The sequence below is a fragment of the Melospiza melodia genome, chromosome 20, assembly GCF_035770615.1.
Source record: "Melospiza melodia melodia isolate bMelMel2 chromosome 20, bMelMel2.pri, whole genome shotgun sequence".
NCBI lineage: Eukaryota > Metazoa > Chordata > Aves > Passeriformes > Passerellidae > Melospiza > Melospiza melodia.
The window spans coordinates 12924780-12948031 of NC_086213.1; the positions used below are offsets into that span (position 1 = coordinate 12924780).

Genomic DNA, 23252 nt, shown 5'->3' on the forward strand with positions numbered 1-23252 from the left:
GCCCAACAGGACAGAGAGGCCTTGTCCAGCTCTGCAGAGCCAGGGCCAGGGCACCAGGAGGGCACAGGAGCCCTTGGCAGGCTGCTGTGCCCACCAGCAGGAGCAGAGCCAAGGCAGGACAGGGCTCATTCCAGAGACATTTTTAGCACAAAGAGGAGAAGTGCACAGCAGCTTCCAGAATTTCCAACTCTATAATGACATGGTTCCTGGAAGAGCTCTTCTAACTGGATCAGAGGACATCTCATGAGCACACACCCTTGGCAGCACCATGACCATGGTGTGGAAAGACTCCTGAGTGCATGATCCAGGCCCTCTGTAATTCAGTTACATCCCCCATTTTAGCAGAGGTGAGAGGCAGGTGTTTTAAAAGCAGCTTGCTCTTACGTTTCTGTTTGAGGGGTTTTAAATATTTTTTTCTTTGTTCCCTCCTTACAAAAGTAAAACAAATTGCTGGTTTTTCTCCAGTCCCAATATTAGTTGTGCTGCTGAGAAAGCTCATCTGGCAGAGCAAAACCCAACTCAATTAAAGATGAAGCATGGGCTCAGTTTTCTTTTGAGCAGGAAGGACAGAGACTCCCAAGAAGCTTCACCCTACACTAACCAGGTTTGGCATTGCCCAGACACACTTGCTTAGGGATTTTTTATGCAGTAGAAGAAGAGTTTTTCCACAGCAGCAAATACTTTATACAGCTGTCCAAATGAAACCACCCATTTGACAGGAGATTCAGCCCATCCTTGCATTCACTCATTCTCTGAACCATGCCCTTAAAAGGAGAGTGTGTTATTCTTTTGCATTAAGCAAAGCTGTGTTAAAATGTTTGTTTCTGATGGAAGAACAGGGAGACAGACACCAGGAGGAAGCAAGCTGTGTCTGAAGAGCAGAATTCCTGGCAGATGGGTCAAGAGCAGCAGCTGTGTTCACAGAAAACACACACGTCTTTACATACTTGGGGCTGCCATGTGGAAAACATCACAAGAGATGCTTCACAACGAGGGAAAAGAGACTGGTTTTGACAGCAGGTATCAGGATGCTGCTCTCCTGAGTCTCTGCAGTGGATGCTGCAGATGGATGTCTCATCGGGCAGGGAAAAGGTCAACATTAATAATGGAGCTGCACCAGTTCGTGACAGTCCCAGAAATACCATGAGGAGATGCTGATCTTTACTGCAGTACAGGCATGAGAACAGCCCCACCTGCCCAACACCAAGCTGAGCCACCAGTGCTCCCAGTCAGGTTTGAATTGCCTTGGCAGCACCCTGTCCCTGAGCACATTTCTCTCGCTACCTACACAAAAGACCAAAAAGTGGCACGTCCTGGCCTCTGTCCCTGCTGTGAAGCAAATCCTTGTGCAGGGGTGACCAAGGAAGATTGAACCCGAGCAGCCAGAGCCCAACGAGACTGAAATCAGAGTTCACACTTAACAGATAAATAAATGACCCAATTTTAGAGTGCTCATCACACATCACTTTGTGCAGCCAATTCAAAAAGCAGCTCCACATCTCTGCAAGTCAGGCAAAGGGCTGCTGCTGGATTTACTAAACTGTGTCATGGAAAGAGCTACAGATGCCTTATCATTGCTGAAATGTTACAGAGATAAGCTCCGTGTGTCAGCTGCCTCCTGGAAACACAGCTAAGGGCACTTTATGCTTATTCTGCACTGAAACCAGTGTATCAAATCTTTTATGCTAACAGGAGCTCCAGACACACAGCAGAAAATGAGCATCAACATTGCCACCACATACTTTGAATTGCCCTGGCCTCAGCAGGCTCCCTCTAGCCCTTCTTTCAAGATGTTTTAAGTGGATTATTTTCCCCAAGAAGGGCCAGGGAGACACAGAAATTGTTACAAGCAGAACGAGTAATGAGTTTAGCAAATCCCTTATGCCAGTTACACTTAAACTGCTGCCCTAAACACACTAGGTAGTAACAGTAATTAAATAAGCAACAGCATTGTGCTCCAAGGATTTTATCCACTGAAGGGCTGGAAAGCACTTGAAGCCTTTGTCAGGAAAGGATGTAGGTGCAGCTTTGTTCTCTGCTCCTGGTGAGGATGGAGAGGCAGCTCTCCATTTCCAGAGGAGCACTACACAGGTTAACAGCACTCTTGTTTTCTCCTTTATAGCTCAGGGAGAGAGGGGAACATGAAGTGTGATGTGAACATACACAGGAGGGCTGCAGTAAGAGGAAAAATCATTGTTTCTATTGCAGATGCCCTCAGCACCATTTCAAAAAAAATACCCTGTCAGGATCAGCCGAATTCAGGAGATCATCTCTGGATGCTGAACTTGATTCTTCATGGCAAGTCCCACAACAGAACACACCCTCACCCTCAGGGGGGGCAGCAAAAGCTGTTTCCTTCATCACATATTCCACAGGGTCATCTCCTCCCAATTGTTATTCTGAGGACCTGGTCCTTCAGCTCCCTGCTATTTATGCACATTGTTAATCTGAGTACTCTGAGCATTAACGAGTCCACAGATAGGACTTGCTCTATTCATAAATAGCAGAGCTCCTACAGGGAAAGATCCCAGGATTAGTCAGAGCTATTGAGAGAAGGGAAATTAGACAGCAGGTACAGAGAGAAAGCCTGAGTGTGTGTGTTACTTATTTAAATGACACTGACATTTCTTCAAAGCCTTCCTGGGTTTTTCATAGGTTGGATTCTTTGGGGTATTTTTGGTTGATTTTTTTTGGAAGGCTGCAGTTGTAAAGGAAAAATTCTTACAAAAAAATGATCAAGCAGCTGTTATTGTCACAGTGGGAGAGGTTGAATACCATATGATTAATATCCAAGCTTACTGTGGAACAACAAGAAAGAACGACTAAAAGGAGAAGGAAAGTCAAACTAGGGGGGGAAATAAAAACCAAATCAAAACCACTCACACAATCCATACAGTTTAGACACTGAGCATATTGTCACAAGGGACAGAACAGAGTCCCCACAGCTGAGGAGGGACCTGTGTGACATGCTCACACCCAGGAGCAATGCACATTTTGCTCTGTGCTCAAAGAGAAACGTGAGGGGATTCAGGCATCCTCGAGAGCTGGGCCTGGCTGAAGGCTGGAAAACACACAGCTGCTCCTGCTAATAGATCCCTTAATTTATTAAGATAACTTCTCATCACTGAAGAGAAATAAAAGCCATACCCCTGGAAACCATGCTCAGTGAACACAGTAACTAATAAATAGAAAGACAACTCAATAAATGTATATTGTTACATCTTCTTAACTTCTTGCTTCATTAGCTGAACTGTAAATGAGCATATTTTTCCTCTTCTATGAAGATCTTTTTCTCCCCCTCCCCAAAACTGACATAGCTTCACTGCTGTTCCAAGGATTTTTTCCCCCTCCTTAATCTGAGAATTAACTTGTCACTTAAAGCCCCAATCCGTGAAAACACACATGGACAGAGCTTTCCTGATCTCAAATACAGGTAGTTAACAGAGTTCTCCTTTGTGCTGCTTCAGGAGAAAAAACAAGAGAGAAAACCGAACACAAGATCTTTAGAGAAACCCTTTTTTTGCTCCACCAACCACCTGGACTAAAATCAAGCTCTGCCAATCCTCCTCATATTGGTGAAAGCCAAGCCATCCATCCACCTGCAACATCCCACTGTACCAAAGAGACCTGTCTTCCAAAATCACCCACTCTGCATTTTCATCCTCTGCTCTACATGGACACAAGAGCCTCTCTTCAGGCTAAAAAATGCATAAATAGTTACAGGTTGAAGAACATGCAGGCACAGCAAAATAAAACTAACATTTCTGACATTATTGTGCTGGTGAGTCACCAATTCATTCTTGTTTGTCAGCTCCTGTAAGGACCAAGATCTTCAGAGGCAGCTGAGGTGACAGCCAGGCTTGAGCCCAGATGCCCAGAGCCAGAAATGCCTTTTCCCCCTTTAACTGCTGGCTGCCAACAAAAGCAAGAAGGGATCAGAGAGGAACTTCAAGTGACAACATCCCCCTCTCCAGCAGCATTTCAGCCAAGCTCAACACTGCCCACCAGCTCTGTCCCTTTGGGGAAGCAGCTCTTCCATCACAAAAAAACACCAAGGTTTACTTTCTGTCCCTGCAGTTTTGCAGACTCAAAGAACCTTTGGCATCACAGCCAGGAGCCCTCTCCACAGGTGGCAGGACAGACAGATGCCCAGACCCCATGGAACAGCAGGTCAGTACTGCTGATCAGAACAGCAGCAGATCAAAAAGCACCATCCCAGGCACACGGAGCAGCCCAGAGTACAGAACACAGCCCGTCTCAAGCTGAGGCACCAGTGGTTCAGGGAATTTGTTTGCATAGCTTGTCCTTCATTAAGATCCCACGGGCAGGGATGCAGAGGGGAAAATCAGGGATGTATTTGTACTAATGGCAGGGACCACAGCATAATTTGCAGTCTCTGTGCCTAAGGCTCACACTTATCAGTTGTATTGAACACTTGCTTTATTTCTTTTATTCTTTCTTCCCACTTTTTCTCCCTTATGGCAGCCCACTGTGTCTTTCATACACTTTTCACCTTCTCCCCTACCATGAGCTCTGTTTGAACAAGGTTTTGCAGAACAGAAAAATCTGTCTCCTGCTGGAAACTAGCCAGATCTGACTCTTTTGCCTAAGAAAACAGTGTCCAAGCATAATAGTAACCCTCCACAGCTCAGAGCTAGGATAGTTGGTGATCAATAATACCAAAAACTCAAGTCAGCAGGGACCAAGAATCAAGAAACAGTTAGCACAAACTCCTGTTGCTTTGCAAACTTGAAGCAGTTTAAAAAGAACCACCACAAGGGGGATGGAGCTTGTTCAGTGGGGAACAGAGTTTTCTCCAAGTAGGAACAGAGTTAAAGTATTCAGAAGTTCCATTAAGAAAGTAGCAGCCCTTTGATGTTTAAGTGACTTAATACTTTTGGAAAACTGGGCTTGGTCATATTGGTGACCCAATATTCTATAGAAGAATTGTGGTTCTGGTGCTTAAATCTTGTGGTTTGAGGAAAATTCAGGTTACAGGATAGGACTGGAGCAATAAAACCTCACAGTGAGCAGCTTGAGTTTCCTTTGCTAATCATCCAAAGGCACTGTTGGCAAGGAGCATGACAGGCTTATCCAATGGCTTCCATAAAAGATTGCTCACTGGTGCACATTTTGAAAGGGCAACCCCTTCTGCCTCGCCTCTCTTTCACTGTTATATTAAAATACATTAATATTTTAAACTTCTAAAAGCACAAGCAATTTATCTCTTCTTTAAAAATAAATAAGGTGGGGACTGTGATCGTATTTAGAAAGCTGTACCTTCTACCTACTTTCATGTAGATAGAAACATATTTCAATGTCCCTAAAGTTCACAGGAGGTCAAACCAAAGTCACAAGGGAGCTGCAATTTTGGATGCCCAAAGTGACACCTTCTTTTAAAAGGAGCAGTTTTAAGAGATAAGCCTGCAGTCACCTCCTAATCTCCTGGAAACAGAGAGGAACAAACAGACTTCCATCACTTCAGAGAAATACTTCCTTCCATGTTTGACAATAAAAAAGATAAATAACAATAATAATTATGATAATTAAAAAAAAAAGAGAGACAGGAGACAGACAGACATCTGGGTTATGTTCTAAATGTAATTAGAAGCCTGACAACAGGACAGAATAATGTCAAACAAATTACAAGCAATGTGTTTTCATTCACAGGGTGACAAGTCAACAGGCAGGCAGTTAATTTTAAGACTGATTATGTACCAACTCCTTAAATAACATAAACACACTCACCTCCACGGAGAGCAACAGGGAGTCCAAACACACCATCGATCTCCCTGTGGGCAGGGCTGAGCATCTCAGCTGTGTCTGGGAAACGATGAGCGTGGATTTTAGGGGGGGTTGTTTGTTCTACGAGGTGCTGGCATTGCTCAGTGGGTGCCCCAGCCCGTGTACCTTGGATCCCAGTCCTGCTGAGCACCCTCAGCTCTCACTGACACAGACACATGGAAGTGCACACACAAAACCACACTCTAAGGTCCTGTCTGTGGGAGGAAAAGCTGTGTGGTTCCTAACGAGGGTTTTTCAGGCCAGTGCCCTCGCAGCACCTCAGAGGATTCCTCACCCAGGTTCTGCAGCACTCCAGGACACCACAGTGTGCAGGCAGGGAAGGGCTCAGGTGAATTTCCAGGCCCTGACGCACATCCCCTGCCCACTCAGGGGCTCTCAGGTGTCTGGTTTGGGCAAACTGTGGCATGTTCTTACAGGAAAGCCATGGCTTTCCTTCCCACCATGTCCAGGCAGCTCCTGGAGGTTTTCCAGCCTGGACTTGCATCCCTGCTCCAAGGGACTCATTCTGCCTCCTACACCAGCACCTGCAGGGACCAATTTACACAAAGCTTCAACTTTCTGAGGCACTTCAAAAACACAACAAAAACTCCAAAAATCCTCATCAACCAAGTGGCAAAGGCAGAAGATGCGCTGCCTGGGGAGAGAGTGACTGCAGAGAGGAGCTCTCCATTTTCCTGCAGCAATAAGAACCACCTGTTTGTGTGAGTGATGGTGGCTTCACGAGAACACCAGTGCAGAGCCAAGCGACGACAGCTCTGACGTAAATAGAGGGAGAAAGCAAACAGAGGCAGCGCAAAGCACGAGCAGCGATGGGACACGGTGGTGGAGACGCCAGGCTGCAGGAGAAACAACGCAGCGAGGCAGCATGACAGATGAAAAAAAAGGTTACAAAAGCAGAACAGACTAGAAAGGCATTTATAGGATAATAGTCCTTGCCTGTGTGTCTAATTATATCTGTAATAGTTAATAGCTGAAAGGATTTTAGAAGGCAAATTTAGTTTTTGTCCTCTGTGCCATTTTCTGGCGGCATTTGCCCCAAATGCCTGAAGACAATGGCTGGTTTCAACATCTACTGATGAGTGTGTGTGTAGCTGGGGTGAAACTTCCCAGGAACTGTGGAAGGGACAGAGGTGAACTGGTTAAATCCCCTCACCAGGGCAGGGACAGGCTGGGCAGCCCCTGTCAGTGGAAATGCAGAACTAAGCAGCTGCACTAATGCCTTTTGAGGAACGTTTTAACAAACTTCAGAATGGTCAAACAGCACCAGCCTGCAAGTTAGCCATTGACACCAGATGCTCTGAATAAATAAATACATGCACAGTTGTGGAAGGGCTGTGCTGGAGGCTGGTGAAGCTGACTGCAATGATGGCAACCCAACAGAACTGTGCCTGGAGAGCAGAGGAATCATCTGGTTAAATTTCTCTGGACTCTTCCAGTGTTTCTTTTGAGCTTCACATTACCTAACACATCTACAAGCTTACAGCTGTGAACAAATTCATTTAAATTAGAAGCATGAACTGCCCCCAATTACTCAAATTTGAAACAAAGAGGAAATAATAGGTATTATATTAAATAGGTAAAGATACATCCATTTTAATTGTAGAGCTAGACAGTGTAGAGTACCCTGGAGAGGAAAAAATACTTAGCCTATCTCCTTTGGAGATAAAACTTAGGTTTAATCTGTAGTGTTGCCACTCTACAGAGATGAGGCACACAGAGAATTTTTATGCTGTGTGCCAGACTTCAAGAAGTCAACCCAAATTCCAGAACATCTCTAACAATAGACAATCAGGACAAACATCATAACTGCAAGCACCTTCAGCTTGAAAATACACAGATATGATGATAACTGCAGCAGCACTACCAGTGCACTCTGAGAATTAATGCTGCTATCCAAAGGGAAGGGGAATGTTTCAGCATTCACTCTCTGCTGCATGATTCAGGAGCTTGGAACATTTGCTGACACCTGAATCTCTCTGATTAGTGTCTTCCACCCAAAATTAACGGAAGGGAAAGACTTTTGGAAAAGAAAAATTATGCAGATATGTTGTTGTAACAGTTCTGAATATTTCCAGTAATGCTTCAGATGCTGCAGTGAGAGATCTTACCCAACAGCTTTGGGAAACAAGGTGGTGATATTTACCATCAGCACCTTCCCCAGCTCAGCATGCTGAAAGCACATGGAGAGGGAAATCACACAGCCTTGGAATAGTTAAGTGTTGGGGTAGAGGGGGCTGGGGGTGAGTTTGGAGGGGTTTTGCTGCCTTTTTTTAAAATTACTTGTAATGGAATCAAACCAGAAAACCGTCCTAAGAACAGAGCCCTCACAAAACACCCTGCAAAGATAAACACACTTTGGGAAAGTTAAAAACTGGTCCAACATACTGAGCAGACATTCTGGACATCTCTGACATCTCTGAGTGTCAGCTGAAGGGGCTGAATCCCAGACTGAGCATGAAAAACATGACCCAAGGCTCCCCACAGTGCTGGATGTGGAGGCCCCCACGCTGCCTGCCCTGGGAGGGTTGGTGCACTGAGGATATTCCTGCTCTTGGGAAGGGCTCCTTTAACTGCTGCTTTCCAAAGCTTATGAGCAAAGATCCTCACTGCTCCCTAGAATCACAGAAACTTCCAGGGATGGGGCAGCCACAGCTTCTCTGGGCAGTCTATTCCAAGAAGTCGGAGCCCAGAGTGAGGCCAAGTGAGAGCCAGTTCAGAGCTGGCATGGAGTGGCTGGAGGCACCCACAGCTGCTTCCACAGCTGCTGGAAAAACCATCAGCCCTACCGTGTTGCACCTGCAATTATTTTAACAATCAGCTTTGGAAAAACACTAAGTAATGCTCATTCCTCCTTTCTCATACTAGTACAATTTGTACTGAGCCTTCCTGTTGCTAAAGAAATATTCCATTTAAGAAAGCAGCTCACTATCGGTATAACAAGGAAGCAAACAATGCCTTTGTGTTGTTATGCCTGTTAACCTTTGATTTACAACCCTGTTGGTCAGTTTTGGTTTTGAAATTAAGATGCTTGTGTGCTGAAGGGCAACAAAGTTCACACCATTAAATTAACATCTGCTATAAATAACGTGCTACACGAGAGTGAAAGAACATGTACAAAGCACCAAAAACAGGTGAGTGAACATTAAACAGCCTTTTGCTGAATAACTTAAAACATTAAAAGATCAAACATCTGAAAACAAAGCTCTTTTTTTTTGCTAACATTTTTGATAGAAGAGTCAGCTCCAAACACTTTGCTTTGTGGCTGTCAGGGGAGATCCAAGTGAGATTCTGGCTGTGCTGGGGAACAGATGATGTGGAAAACAGAGGTTTCCAGGGACAGACAATTTGTTGACCCCATCTGCAGGTTATTATAACACTGACTGATCTCCCAAAGCAATTTTCATTAATAAGATGTTTCCAAGACCTGTCTTTCTCCTTCCCTCACACCCCACAGGAACATTTGCATGAGATTCCTAGAGACCAATCCTTCCCTCTCTCCCTCTATTTCTTTTCCTCATCATGGGAAAATCAAGCTCAGTAATTTCTTTTGCCATATGAGTAACAGAAGAAAACAATCAGCAGGTCATATAGCATCACTTCCCTGCATGAATTCCCCGTACATGCTCTGCACAAAGGTTGTGGGATTTTTTAATATATGTGAATCTGTGGAGCTCACTGCTATCACAGTCACTTCTGCACCATTTTAAAAAGGCAAAGGAAATAAAAGGCATAAATTACCTTCTAAAACAAGCACTGTTTTTTGGTGCAAAAGTCTTCAATGAAGAAATATAAAACACAATTGCAACTAGAGCTGAAATTGCTGCTTTAGACTCTAATGGCTTCATAACAGTAATTAAGGCTTCTTCCTGACTTCATAACTATGCCATAATGCATTTATCAAAAGCACATTACCACAATGGACACATTCACTCTTTCTGCAATGTTTCGACAGCTCCCTTTGGACACTATCAGTAAATAAAATCTTATGTGGGCCAATTAAAGAAAGCATAAATTCAAATTCTCTGTGGCTATCTTGTTTTGAATGCACTGCTCTGTCAAATCTTTTTAATGGGAAACGGGTAAGTGCTTTGAATCCAGGAAAGAACTTCCTCCCCAGAGCAGCTCTGGGATGCAGAGTCTTTCTGAAGAGCCACAGGAAGGAAGGAGAGGAGTGTTTCTTGGAGCTGTGTTTTTATCACAGGAGGAGGAGAGGTTTTGACAGCAGAGAGACTATTGTCAAGTACATTTGGACTCACGTCAAGTCTCTGCCTTGACAAATTGGACTGGGAGTCCTTCCACAGCCAAAGTGCACGACGTGCAAGGCAGAGCCATTTCTCCACTTCACTCAAGAGCAGAAGGGAATTACAGAGCTCCTTTCCCCTTGCTCCCATCCAATCGGCTCCAAGAGGCTGCAGCGAGCCCGGGGCTCTGCAGGGACACATGCCCAGCTGTGAGCAGCTCCCCACCCGCCCCTGCCCCACGCAGACCCCTCGGTGTGGCTGAGGAACACAAATCCCCTCTGCAGGAGGAGTGGCACATGTGTGAAGCTCACACTGTGTAATGAGTGCGACCCAAAGTGCAAATGCAAGTGGGTGAATATTGGCATGAACCCTGCAGAGAGAAGCTAAAATTAGGGCTTGCAATATGGAAATCTGTAATATCCTCTGCACCTGGGTAGCTCAGTGTATTCCATCCCAAATGCTTTAACTAAAGGGAGGGTAAAAGGGGCAAGATGCAAAATACACATGACCTTCCCTCAACATTTTTATCACCAAAAGAGGTTTCTGGATTAGACATTCTGCAGCAACAGCTCAAAAGATTTTACAGTGGAGATAATTAGGAACACATCACCCTTTCTTTGATCACATGAAAGATTATTTTAAACCAAAGAGGAACACAGCTCTTGCAATGATCCTCAGTCTTTGCCATACACTTCTCTCTCTTATCTCTTAACTGCTACAGTGGGGAATGATTGGCAGGTGCTTTAGACACAGGATTATGAGGTCAGTATTCAGGCCAGAAGTAACAAACCCCACTTTACACAACAAGGGAAGCTGAGCGCTCAGCATCCCGCACCAGTTAATCTGTGTTGTTTACTCCCTTGGTGTAGAAGGTTTTACACTGATAAATTCTGACTGCTCCTCAGCAGAGGCAGAGCTGTGGGCAGTAACCTGAGCAGGACTCTCAGAGCACAGTTCTGCCACACCCTAATTTTAGTATCATTTGCAAAAATCACAGAATTTCTCCAACAGCATCAGCAAGCCAGGCAAAGCAGCCAAGCAGCACACAAAGGAGCTCCTGGGTTTTTGTCTCTGGGCTGCTGGGGGTGAAAAGCAAGATTTGTCAAGAAACCTTCTAGAAACCCTGGGGGTGAAAGGAGAGGCCTGGAACTGGCTACAATAAATGAAAAGCATAATTCAAATGCTGACATGTACTTCACAAAGCTGTTCATTCAACTACATGGGAAGGAACGGCACCAATTGCAATTTAAAGTAGAAAAAAGGAGAAATGAAAAAAAATGTAGGTACAGCATTACACAGGAGCTGTTCCCAAGGCTTCCATCCAGAAACAGACTACCAAGCTTTCATTCAATAAGGTACTGCTGAAACAAAATTACCTCCTGGGCGCTAATGGTCTCTTAGTTATAAACAACCTCTTTAAATAAAGGGGAAAGAAAAAATGTGTGTTATAAAGGAATTCGCAACACATTCCCTTCAATAAATCCTTCCTCCATTCAGTGCTTCCCAACAGGAGCTGCTCCACCAACTATCATCACCAGTAATTCTCTCCCACTAGGGGAAAAGTGAAATAAAAAATTCAGACTATAAAAATATCTCCTTTATCATAAAAGAAAGTTATTATGAGCCTCCATGCTGCCTGGCTGATGCCTGTGCTCACTGATGGTTCTCTCTTTCTCCAGTAATTGCTGGCAGAGGCAGAAAGGAACAAATGCTGACCGTGTGAGGTGCCTCCAGAGACTCCAGGTAATCATACTCATTTTATTTATAGTAACAAGTATTTTATTTGATGTTGTTTACACCAAGAAGAATAGGTCCAAAGGTTCCTGGCAAAAGTATCCTGTTAGGGCAGCTGGGTAAGTTGGCATAATAATGTGCCAGGTATTCCCCTTCTGAACCACCTACCCTTGGCATATGCCTGGAAAAGAGGGGAATATTTTTTTCCCTATTTCCCAGAGCTCCTGACAGTTCCTACCAGCTTGGTTTGTCCTCTGCCAGCTCCATATCACTGCCAGCTCCCGATTTCTTGGCCAGTGCCCTGCTCTGGAGAAAGTCTCTCTTTGGGGCAGCCAAGGCTGAGTCAGAGCAGAGAGACCAGCAGCAGGAACCTGGGATGAGCCCTGCAGGACACTGTGCAAGAAATGCTCCTACAGGCCCCATCCAGAGCTCCAACTACTGCAAACACCCTTTGGTTTCCAGATTTCCCCAGCCCAGCACATGCCAGAGCCAGGCGTGGATGTGCCAGCTCTCCCCAGGGCTGCTCACACATTCCAGGTCCAGCAGGTCAGGGGATGAGCCCAAGGGAACCAACTCTGCCAATCCACAGTCCCCTCTGCAGGGCTGTTCCACCACCAACAGAATCCCAGCAGAACAAACAGCTTGGGAGAGAAGTGGTTTGGACTAAGCTGGACTGGTCAAATCTGCCTCCCCAGGCCTGGCCAAAGAGCTGCTGTGAAAGGCAAAATGACACATTTACCTTAAGCAAAGTCCAGCCAGAGAAATCAGCAATTTTGTTCTCCAAATGCACAAGCTTATTGCTCATAAAAGGTTTACACTGGCTGGAGGAACCTACACTAATGAAGTTTTATCATCCCTACACCAAGTCCCCAGGGGAGTCCCAGCAAAGCTTTGGAGGCAGCCACAAAAGTCTGGGATTGTGCTGCATCCCATGTGAAGGAAAAACAAATCCTGCTGGCAACCTAAAACATCAAGCAGATATTGAGGACATATTCAGCCCTGAACCAGAAAAAGAGAAAAAAAAAAAGAAAAAAAAAAATCAAAAATCACCCACGCTTGTAAGCTGGTCACACCCTTAAGCTCTCCAGAGAAGTTTTACAGCTTGTAAAACCCTCATGATTCATTTGGAAATAAACCACAGTCCGTGTGCAGCCACAGCAGTGTAAGCTTTCACCAGGGGCAGAGATGCCTCAATCAACTGGAATTCAAGAGGCTACATAAGGAATACTAATACATGTTAAAAAAAAGCGTGTGGGTATGTGCCCCATACCCAGAAGAATTTATGCTGAGAAAAGCAGGTTATTTATACAGGAGCTTTGTTTTCAGCATCACCACTCAGCTATCCATTATCTGCCCCAAAACAACAAGGCACAGGAGACTAATGAACAGCATGAGCAGGAAATATAGAGATGAGAAGCAAGATTTAGAGAACAAATAGTTCAGGCACTCTTGTATTTTACAGAAGGTCATTCACTGGGCCTTTATACTTCATTTATCAAATTAGATCTGAATTGGTGCAGTCATCCTGATTCAAGAAACCATCACACATCTTTTCTCTTCAAAAGGGGAAATAAACACCTTATCTCTGAAGCAGGTACCATCAGAGGATCTCCGAGTCCTTCCCTGGCACTTTGCCTCACAAAACCACCCAGGCAGAGCTGCCTCCCCTACAGACAGCCTTCAGAGGTGCAAAGAGCTCAAGTGTTGTGCCAGATCCACATCCCTCCCCCAAGATGCACCTGACTGAGCCAATTATCCATGTGCTGCCCTTAACCAGTGGGATTTTATGGCCTCTATTTTTCTAGTGCTTTCCTTGTCACCATAAACATCCCGGTGTTTGCTCACAAGTTGTTCCATTAAAAACAAACGTGCTGCCACTCCACGGCTGTGGAATTTGCTGCAGAAAATCATCCAGAGAACAGCCCTGCCTTGGCAGCCACCTGCACCACCTCCCCCTTTAACTGTAACCCAGAGGCACGTTACAATTACATTATTCCAACTAAATAAAATTATTTTTCCCTGTTCCAAGACATAAAACAACCACATTATTATGGCCATTGCCACTGTGATTTAGTAATTTAAACAAAAAGACACACGCAATGATAAGAACATAGTAAGTAGCACAGCACTTCATTACAGCTGGAACCAGTATTTATGACCCCTGAAAGCAAAGATGGTCATGAAAATTATATGCCCAAACCCGTCACTTCAAAAGTACAGCTTAATCATACAATGCTCAGCACAGAGGTTTCCAAGACACTGATGATATTTTGGTTTTTGCCAGGTGAAGAAAAGCTCTGAGAGACAATAAATCGTTTAAGGTATCGGTGGAAGCGGCTTACTTACGAAACAGGATTTGCAATGCAGAAAGTGAATCAGGAAGCATCACCCTGACACACTGCAGCCTGAGGAAGGGACAGTGACAGCCTCCCAGGGCCACAGGGAAGGGTTCACTGCTCTCAGAGCTGAGAGAGGAGCCGAGATGCGGAGCAGCCACTGGAGAGCTCCTGAGCAGGCTGCACAGGGAAGTTAATCTGGTAAAAATGCTTTGGACGTGCAGCCACAGCCCAAGTACAGCTCTCTGCCAAGACTGAGGACAATGCATTATTAACTGAAGTTTAATTATATCCACAAACATACATTTCTAGCTGAGGCTTACAACCACATCTCTGCAGATTTGTTTGTTCTTCTAGTGGTCCTGTTAAGAAATGAGTTTCATGATCACTTTCATAGCCCAAAACACACACTCATCTGGTATTAAATTTACTTCTGTTTTGTTTCCATAGGAATTTTGCTGGTTCCATATTAATTAATTTATGTCAGAAAGAGACAACACTTCACAAAGGACCCTCTAATCAGTGGCTATTAAGGGTGGGCTATAATATGGTTTCTTTGTAACACTGGTCAGAGTATTTTCAAAAGGCAAAGCCCAGTTATAAAAAAGAAGCTGCTATCTCTCCACCAAATGAGTATGGAAATTAAGGATCACTTAATTATTACATTTGTGATGCTCTGAATTAATCAAAATAGATTTCCAACAAGTATCATTCCCTGTAGAAAGAAGAATCTGGTTACCTGTAATATATAGACCACATTTTGTGGTTTTAAGAGAGACTTTGCAGGAAGAATGAGTCAGCAGCAGACAAGCAGCCAGGTCTCTACAGCCAACCAACAACCACGACATGGCCTTCAGTGGGGAAAGCCTCACACCTCAAATACCCCAGTGTAAGGCAGCCCCACTGAAAGGCTGCTCACTCTTCCCAGTAACCTGATGGCCAAAGAAGCCATGCAAGTAGCTCTAAAGACTGTATCTCCTATTCTCTTTCACGTACATCAACCATATGCTCGAGCAAAAAGCACAGTCCCCATTCCAGAGGAAAAGCCAAAATTCAATTAATGACACCAGTCTTTAAAAGCCAGCTGAGACTGCAGAAATGGCTTATTCAGGAAATTTTTCTTTCTGAAAGCTTCCATGAACTGTAATAATGCAACTATTGCAGGCATTTATTTATTAGTACAGAAAGATTGATTTATGAGAGATGTGCAATCAGCTTAATCTCCGAAAGCTTGATGCAGTTGAGCCCCTGGGCAGAGTTGCTCCTCTGCTTTGACATCAGGGAGCAGCAGCCCAGAGCTCAGGGGTGACTGGAATAGCCCAGGGAACAGCTCAGCAGAAGCAGCAGGCACCCTGCACTCCCCCAAGCTGCACTTTGATTCCAGGCAATGATAAGGAAAAGAGGCAGATTCCACAGGCCAGGAAAGTGGTAAGTGGAACAGTCAGGGTGTGTGTGATGGCTTGGGTGGAAGGAGATGGAGAATTGACACTTTCCCTTAAATCAGCATGGCAGGGAGGATTATGAAAGGTTGGTGGTGTGAGTGACCAGATCCTTGTGCAAAAGGAAAGCCAATGGCAGATGGTCACAGCACAGCTGGGCAGAATATCCCCCTGAGCTACCAGCAACACGAGTTTGGCAACACTGGAGCCACTTGATTTCAGGCAACTGGGATATTAAATTAATGTATTTACTTGCAGTAGAGACAAGCTTATATTAAAAAGAAAGGGAATGGCACAGGGGGTGTTTCGATTCATAAGAGGCAGCCATGAAGACAGCACTAAGATGTGGGGAAAGAAGCTTTTCAATGGTTTTGCTACTTTGTCCCATCATGATTTCAAAGTTTGAGTAGTCAATAAAAGTGTATTTCAGGTCTTCAAGGAAGCAGATCCCCACAGTGCCTGGACTCTCTGCTACAAGAGACAATTCAAATGGAAGTGTTGCCCTGTTCCCAAGTATCAGGATCCTGGTTCCTCTTCTGCTTCTCCTTTATCACCAGTGAACAGCCATGGTGATAACAAGAGGAGTGAGTACAGCTGTCTAGAGAGATGGCAGGTACTGCCCTGAATATCTCACAAAATTAAACACAAACTTTGCCAAGAGCACAGAGCCAGAGCAGAAATAAGAACAAGCACAACTTTTCTACCAACAGAAGCTCAGGATCACAGAACTGCTTCCTGCTGCCTCACCTCCTGCACTTCCTGCCACCCTGTCCAGGGAATTTGCCTTTTTCCTGATCATGGCCTGCAGAACAGAGCCATCCACTCAGACATGAGCATTAAGAATGCCCCAGCAAAGTCACAGTGCTGGGACAGTCCCTCCCCTCAGGGTTATCAGGAGCTCAGCACTGCTGTCCCCACCATGGCCTTGAGAAGGGACACCCTCTGTGCCCTCCTGCTTCTGCCTCATGACAAAATCCCTGGTACTGGGCCAAAGCTGAGCACCCGTGCCCTGAGAACACAGGGAAGGAGAGAACTGCTCATCACTGCCTCTGAAACAACACAGATGATGTTTTGCTTATTAAGCACACACAGAAAGAAGAATTTGAGCTGTTAACATTTGTCATTGCTGTATCTCCCACTGAACCCCAGGGAACACAGATGGGTGCTCAAAGCAATGGGCACCACGGGCCATAAGGGTGATGTGAAACCAAAGACAAAGGGCTCCAGGAGTTTGTTTCACATGCAGAGGAAGCTCCCAGAAGGAAGAAATAGTATTTTGAAGTCTACCTGAAAGAAAGGCATCAGACAAGTGCCCAGGAGACAGCCAGCTGCCAATGTCACAGACTGGTACTACCTGTGCCACATGTTTTTACCCCGGAGTCTCACCTGAGGCAGGAGTGCTCTTGGGTACCCACCCACTGCCCACACAGCTGCCCCTCTGCTGAACCTGTCCTCAGCTCCACAAACCACAGGGACACCTTTGGCTGCTGCTGACAAGGCCACTAAAGGGTCATGAGGGCTCATGCCATCCTGGAGAACTGAGAAGCTGCTGGGCAGGACCCTTCAGGGCACAGGGGAGCCCCTGAACCACTCAGCCAGGAGCATCTCTGCTCACATCCTCCCTTTCCATTTCATGAGGTGGCTCCTCACTGGCACAACTGCTGATTAAAGCTTGCACTGACATCTGAAGACTCAAAGGCAAATTAAAATAACCCTACACTTGTTAATCCAATTCATGCTTTTTTAATGACTAGAGTTCCTATCACGTGGAAAGCATCTCTTGCAGGAAACTGCTTTGACCACTGCTGTTCATAAAAGTAAAAAGACTTGCTAATGCTCTCCAAACTCCCCACAGAAGTATTTATATCAGAACCCCTCTATTTTTTTTCCCCAACAATAATCTAATTCATGTGACTCTTATCTTAACTATGAAACAGCACATTAAATCCAGGATCACAGCTCATTTAGATAAGCGGAATTGGGCACATCCAGCGAGTCATTCCTGCTGTGACATTTCCACTATTGACAGAGTTATTTCCAGGCCCAGCGTGGGCAGGGAACGGGAGGACTCTCACCCTTCAGCACAGTCACTGCCCCTTGCTGAGAGTGCACAGAAGAGCCAGATTTTCTCAAGGGACTCTACCTGGGTCTAGTCACATGTTAATAAACATTCTGGCAGCATTTCCCAGAAATAACCTTCAACTGTTACCTAGAAACATAATCCATCAAAATAAACCTCAAAATAGTAAGAAATGAAGAGAACTTTTATTGGTAGGTTGTATTCTAGCTATATATACAAAAGAATTAGTGGACAATGTAGAGCCATTGATCAAGGGGATAGCTCAAATTAATTTCAAGGTTATTTTCTTTGTTCTTTTATAAACACTGTTTTTAAAAAGTTTCCTTTACCTCACTCTTTCCTACACTCTGTGAGCTCTTAGGAATAGATCTGAACCTCATGGGCCTCTACAGGACTTGAGTGTACCAAGTGGAACCAAAGCACTTATCAGGTGATGAGCTGAAGTGAGGGCTTAACAGTTAAATCATCCAGAATAGATTAAAATTTCCCATCAAATAAATTGAAAGCTCTGCTTCAGCACTGAACAGTTCCCCTTCACCCTACAGCTCCATCCCCACTCTCCTTTTTAATCTGAATAAATACAGATGGTATTTGCCTCCCCCTCTTTTTCTTTCTATTTTTCTAATAAACTGCTGGGATGATGCAGGAACCACAGGCAAAGGATTTTCTTTAGGTACTCAGAGCACTCCTGATCTGCACCTTGATTTCAACTCTTAACTCTTCACAAACAAAACAGGACATGGGTCTGTCAGTGCATGGGCTGGTGAATCCTCCTCTCCCTCACAGCCCCTGCACAGGATTAACACACACAACACGCTGGCTCAGTAGGAACTGGAACTCCCTGGAGTTTCCACTGGAGGCTGTGAGGCTGAGATTCCATCACAAGTGCTGGGGTTCAGCCAGGTTATCTCCCTGATAACCCCCTGCAGCCTGGGGAGTGTGTGTATCAGCGTGACATCCAGGTGCTGAGCTCCAGAGGAACCAGGCTTGGCTGTAGCTCATCCCTCCCCAGCACGGCCTGAGTGCCACAGAGAGGGAGCTGGAATTGGTTCACAGGGATGCCTCTGCTCTGACTGCATCCATAACAACGAGCTGCTGTCCATTCACAGCTCCCCTCCTTCCTGAAAAATTGTATTTTCAACCAGATGACATGCTTCTGATTATTAAGAAAGATCTCTGTATACCACAGAAATTAATCATTTCTCTACTCTGCTAAAACTGATGACAATGTAGTCTTGGCTCTGGAAAATTAACTGCTATAGGTCAGTCACAAAGATACGCAATTTAAAATTTTCATACATTCTTTTACTCAGGTAGAATCCTCTCTTCAACCCTTCTCTGCATTCATCAAGGTTTTATTGGAACTGGCATAAATATTCAATCCATGCTGCTCATCAGTCTGGTTAGAGAGAAATGTTGGGAGTTCACTTCAAGTCCCAGGGCAGGCTCTTTTCACACCCATCAAATTTTGCTTTTAACCTCAGTAAAAGCAGGGTTAGATCCTAAACAGGCCCACCCACAATGACACAGGGGAGACTGAAATGGATGAAGACAATACAAGGAAAGAGAATTTCAAAGCAAGAGAGTTAATCAGACAAGGGTGTATTCTATGCAATAAAATAAGCTAATCACCTTTATCTGCATTTCAACAAATATCTTTCACTTCCAAAAGTCCTTAAGGCTGCAGAGTTTTCAGTTACCTTTTCCCCCTCTTTCCTCTAGGATTAATACTCTTCCTTAGCAGTCTGCTGCCAGCTGCTGCAGGACCTCTCTGGATATCATGAATTAAATTCTTGGGTTTTCTGACTTGTTCCACCATTAGAAGAACATTTATCAGGTTAAGCCCAGATTTCTTTCACTGTCTTACCAGCAGAGTTTTGGATGACTAATCAAAGGACTGAATATATTCTAAAGATTTAATTCTCCCTTCACTATTTATACTAGTCAATGTCACTTTGACACTATTCTGGCTTTTCACTGCAAAAAACTTTCCAACTCAAACTCCCTCAAAACGAACATGCTCTCATAAGCAGACAAGTGCCATTTGCTCCATCTTGCCCTCCCCCAAGTTAGCTTCAGCTGTCACCAAAAACACAGTAAGCATTTTCCTCCTTGGGAACTATGTGTTCTTGCAGTTATACTCAATGGACCAGAAGAGTCTGGCATCAGAAAAAGACCTATCTGATTTCTTGGACTCACTGCAAGAGAACCTGGCTTGGCCAGGCACAGTTATAACCACCAAGGATTCAGTTAAATTAAAGATACCCTGGGCAATGAATACTGGCTGTACAAAAAGTGATCAAGCATTCACCCACCTCAGATGCAGCTTTGGGGCTCTGACTGCTCTCTGAAGGGTGTTTCTCCCCGCAGTTATAAATAACAGGGAGTAAAACACTCCCTTTGTACGTTAGTGTGAAGATTTTCAGAGTCACCATCTATGAACTGCCGCCACTGTTTTAGTAAACAGAAAGCAGTCAACAGCTCTTGAGAACCTTTCACATTTTCACCTTTCTGTGAAAGGTGAAAATGTGAAAGGTTCTCAAGTGTGTTCAGATCTGACAGCACGTTTCCAGTGTGTTCAGATCTGAAAGCACGTTCTTCTGCTTAATTCAGACTCTTCACCATGATCCATTGCCTTTTTTGATCTACATTACCTAGAATTTCTATTTCTATGCCCAGTTCTAAGGAGGGAAATATGCCCTGAAAAAGCAGCTGCACCTTAGACCTACCCTGAGATACTGAACCTTGCAGTGCTCCTTTATGCCAGGAACTGCCACACTCAGATGGCTGATCCTTGTGTGGCAATACCCAGACGTTGCAGAGGATGCGAAGAAAAAGTACAAAAATGCAAACCACACTTAAATCATCTTCCTAAAAACCTGCTTAGGGCAACAGTTTTTCACAGATAACTCTACATTTCCATCTTCTGCCTCACCATGTGCCAAGCCCAGTCCTTGGCACAGACAGCTTCCAAGCAAGGGAGGTTTCCACCTGGACCTGCCTCTGCTTAAGTGCCCTTCTCTCACTTTATTTATTGCCCCTTTCCACCACACTACCATGACATGGTAAAAGCACATCTGGACCACATCTGCAGCCTCCTGTCCCCTCCAGGAAGGGCCCAGCATCTCACTGGAACAGCATCAAGGGGAATGGTATCCAATGTCAGGGTGAGTTGCAGCACATCTGCTCTGTGCTGTGCTCAGGACAACCTTCTCCACAGAGCTTTTCCAGGAGAGGTTGTTCATCAGGTCTTATTTTTAAAGAATCTGGGCCAAGTCATCCCTGCTGTAGCTTTAATGACGTCAATGAGCTACAGCAGGGGTGAAATTGGGCCATTATTTTTTATGTCCATATGTCCTATGCCTATTAAAGAAAAAAAAAACGGGGAAAGAAGATCAAGGAAGAAAAGTTATTGAATCAAAAGACTACCCGGTGCAGAGATTAACATCTAGATGTGGAATGTTCCTCTTTTGTTCCTGCTGTATATTATAAATATAACAGTTTATGGAAAAAGAAATACTTCTGTAGTGTCAAGGTACAATGTGAGTTCTACAGTGACAAATTATATTCACATTTTGTATCCTGTTTTGATAAAAAAGCCAACAGAAAAATCATTACCAGGAAAAAGGTCTCTTCAGTACTCCACTAAAGTGAACGCCACAGTTGCCAGTAAGTGTTGATGTCTCCTCTCTGAACCAACACCTATCACACCCCGCATATCACCACCAAGTAGTAAAGCCCAGTGGACCTTGCCCTGAGCTCATTTCTTACTCAGTCCAAAACATGATTACACAAATACCAAAAGAGAAAAACATGATAAGGTTAAGCCTAAAGAGTGTTTTCTGTGAGTACCAACAGCCTCAAACCCCAACATGAGAAGGGACACAGCTGAGGAGCCCAAACCTGCAGATGTGGGACTCCAGCTGTGAACAGCAGCAGTACCAGCCATGCTTCTGTGGGGTTTCAGAAGGCTGAACTGCACCACTGCTGTTGATAAAATGTGCAAACAGGTTTCCCACCCCCACAGCCCAGTCCACGGGTACTGCCCAGGCTGCAAACACAACTCCAGCTCAGCCGACCGCAGCCAGCAAGACCCAAACCACAACTTCTGCACTCCACACTCAAAGCCCACTTCACTGACATTTCAGAGTATGAGTAACCATTTTCAGAGGGACACAGGTAAAATTACTCACCCACATGCCTATAGAGCCAGGCTGATGCACCTTTTAAGGCAGAGAGCAAGTGCCCAGCAACAGCCCCAGATCACAGGAGCTGGCGTTCAAGGCCTCTGCTTTGTAGGTAGCTTTTATTTCAAAGCTTTATAGAAGATTCCTTTGAAATCTTTGACCTTAATTATCCAAGTTGCAGCTTCAGTCAAAGACTAAGTCCTCTCTGCAAAGGCCTTTGTTCCAATTGCTTCCCCTTTGCATTAATGAGCTCTTTTTCCCACAATAAGCTACAAGAGTTTGAGGTTTTGTTTTTGTTTTTATTTTTATTCCTCTCCTCCCTCCTCCTCTCTCATTCCAGCTCTGGAATCAAAATAACTTGAGATGGAGAACGTGTGACCTCCCAAGCCTTTATTTACAGTATCACAAACCACAAGGGAAGGTTCTGTCCAAGTTTTCCAGCTGGAATGGGAACAGCAGGGAAAAAACGTGCCCTCATTTCTGCAGCTGTGATATTTAACACATCACAGGGGAGAAGGGTGGGAAGGAGGCAGGAGAATTAGAAGCCAGTAATGATGCCATGGAAATATCACATGAAGCATCTCAGCCACACAGGCAGGTTCACACGATGACATCTTTTCTCCTCAGAAATAAACAGAGCTTTGTACATGCAAATGTAACTGCAAAACCAGTCTGATTCAGTGGTGTTACTTCTTCACTTCTACATTAAACCAGGTTGTAAAACACAGAAACTTTCTGGACTCCACCTGAGTTTGTATCAGTGCTGTAATGACCTCTCTTCATGCCACCATCCTCCAAAAGTTTACAAAGACTTTGTCAAAAAATAGAAGCCTAGCAGCAACAGAATCTCCCTCAGATATTTAAACAGCACAGAAAAACAAACACAAATGAAGGAGGTTTAGATCTATAGAAAGTTACTTGCAGCAGGAAACTGTCAGTTAGTTTGTGGTTAGAACCACAGCAGCATCACAGCCCTTTCCTCTCAGTTAAAGATGTCCAAACAGTTCCTTGTGTCTTGTGTTTCTATTGTAAAAGGAGGGAAACCACCAAAAGAAAAACTCACTCCTGTTTCCATGAGGAATTCCATAGTGCCAGATTGTACAGGAGGCTCTGTAGATCCCTTCTTTTTGAAAAGGGATCCTTCTGTACCTTTCCAAACATCTGTGTCCTGGCAGGTCTAAATGGGTTTACCTGTAACTCTCTCCCACCTTCACAAGATCCCATTCTCCTTTCCTCGCCTCTCAGCAGCTCCCCCTTCTCCCTGCCTGGCACAGTAACAAGTCAACCTTTACACACTGAGACAGGCAAATGTCACAATTGTGCTGCTCCATTCTGCTGCCAAACAGGGCTCCTCTCCCTGCCAGTACAAAAGCAGCCATCACCCAGCTCCCCTTGATCTAACTCTTCACAGAGAGTTTTTCATTTCAGTT

The 23252-nt window shown here is 44.7% G+C and overlaps 1 protein-coding gene across 11 annotated transcripts in view; it reads right to left on the reverse strand.

Annotated features, from left to right (window-relative positions):
- Positions 1-23252, reverse strand: part of PITPNM2 (phosphatidylinositol transfer protein membrane associated 2) — a 123694-nt gene that overhangs the window by 82928 nt on the left and 17514 nt on the right. The window contains exon 4 of one of the 11 annotated variants that reach the window (XM_063173126.1): positions 5749-5823. The exons of the other annotated variants lie outside the window; for them this stretch is intronic. The gene's annotated coding sequence lies outside the window, so the exon portion shown is untranslated. The remainder of the gene's footprint in view (positions 1-5748; positions 5824-23252) is intronic. 11 annotated transcript variants of the gene reach the window in all.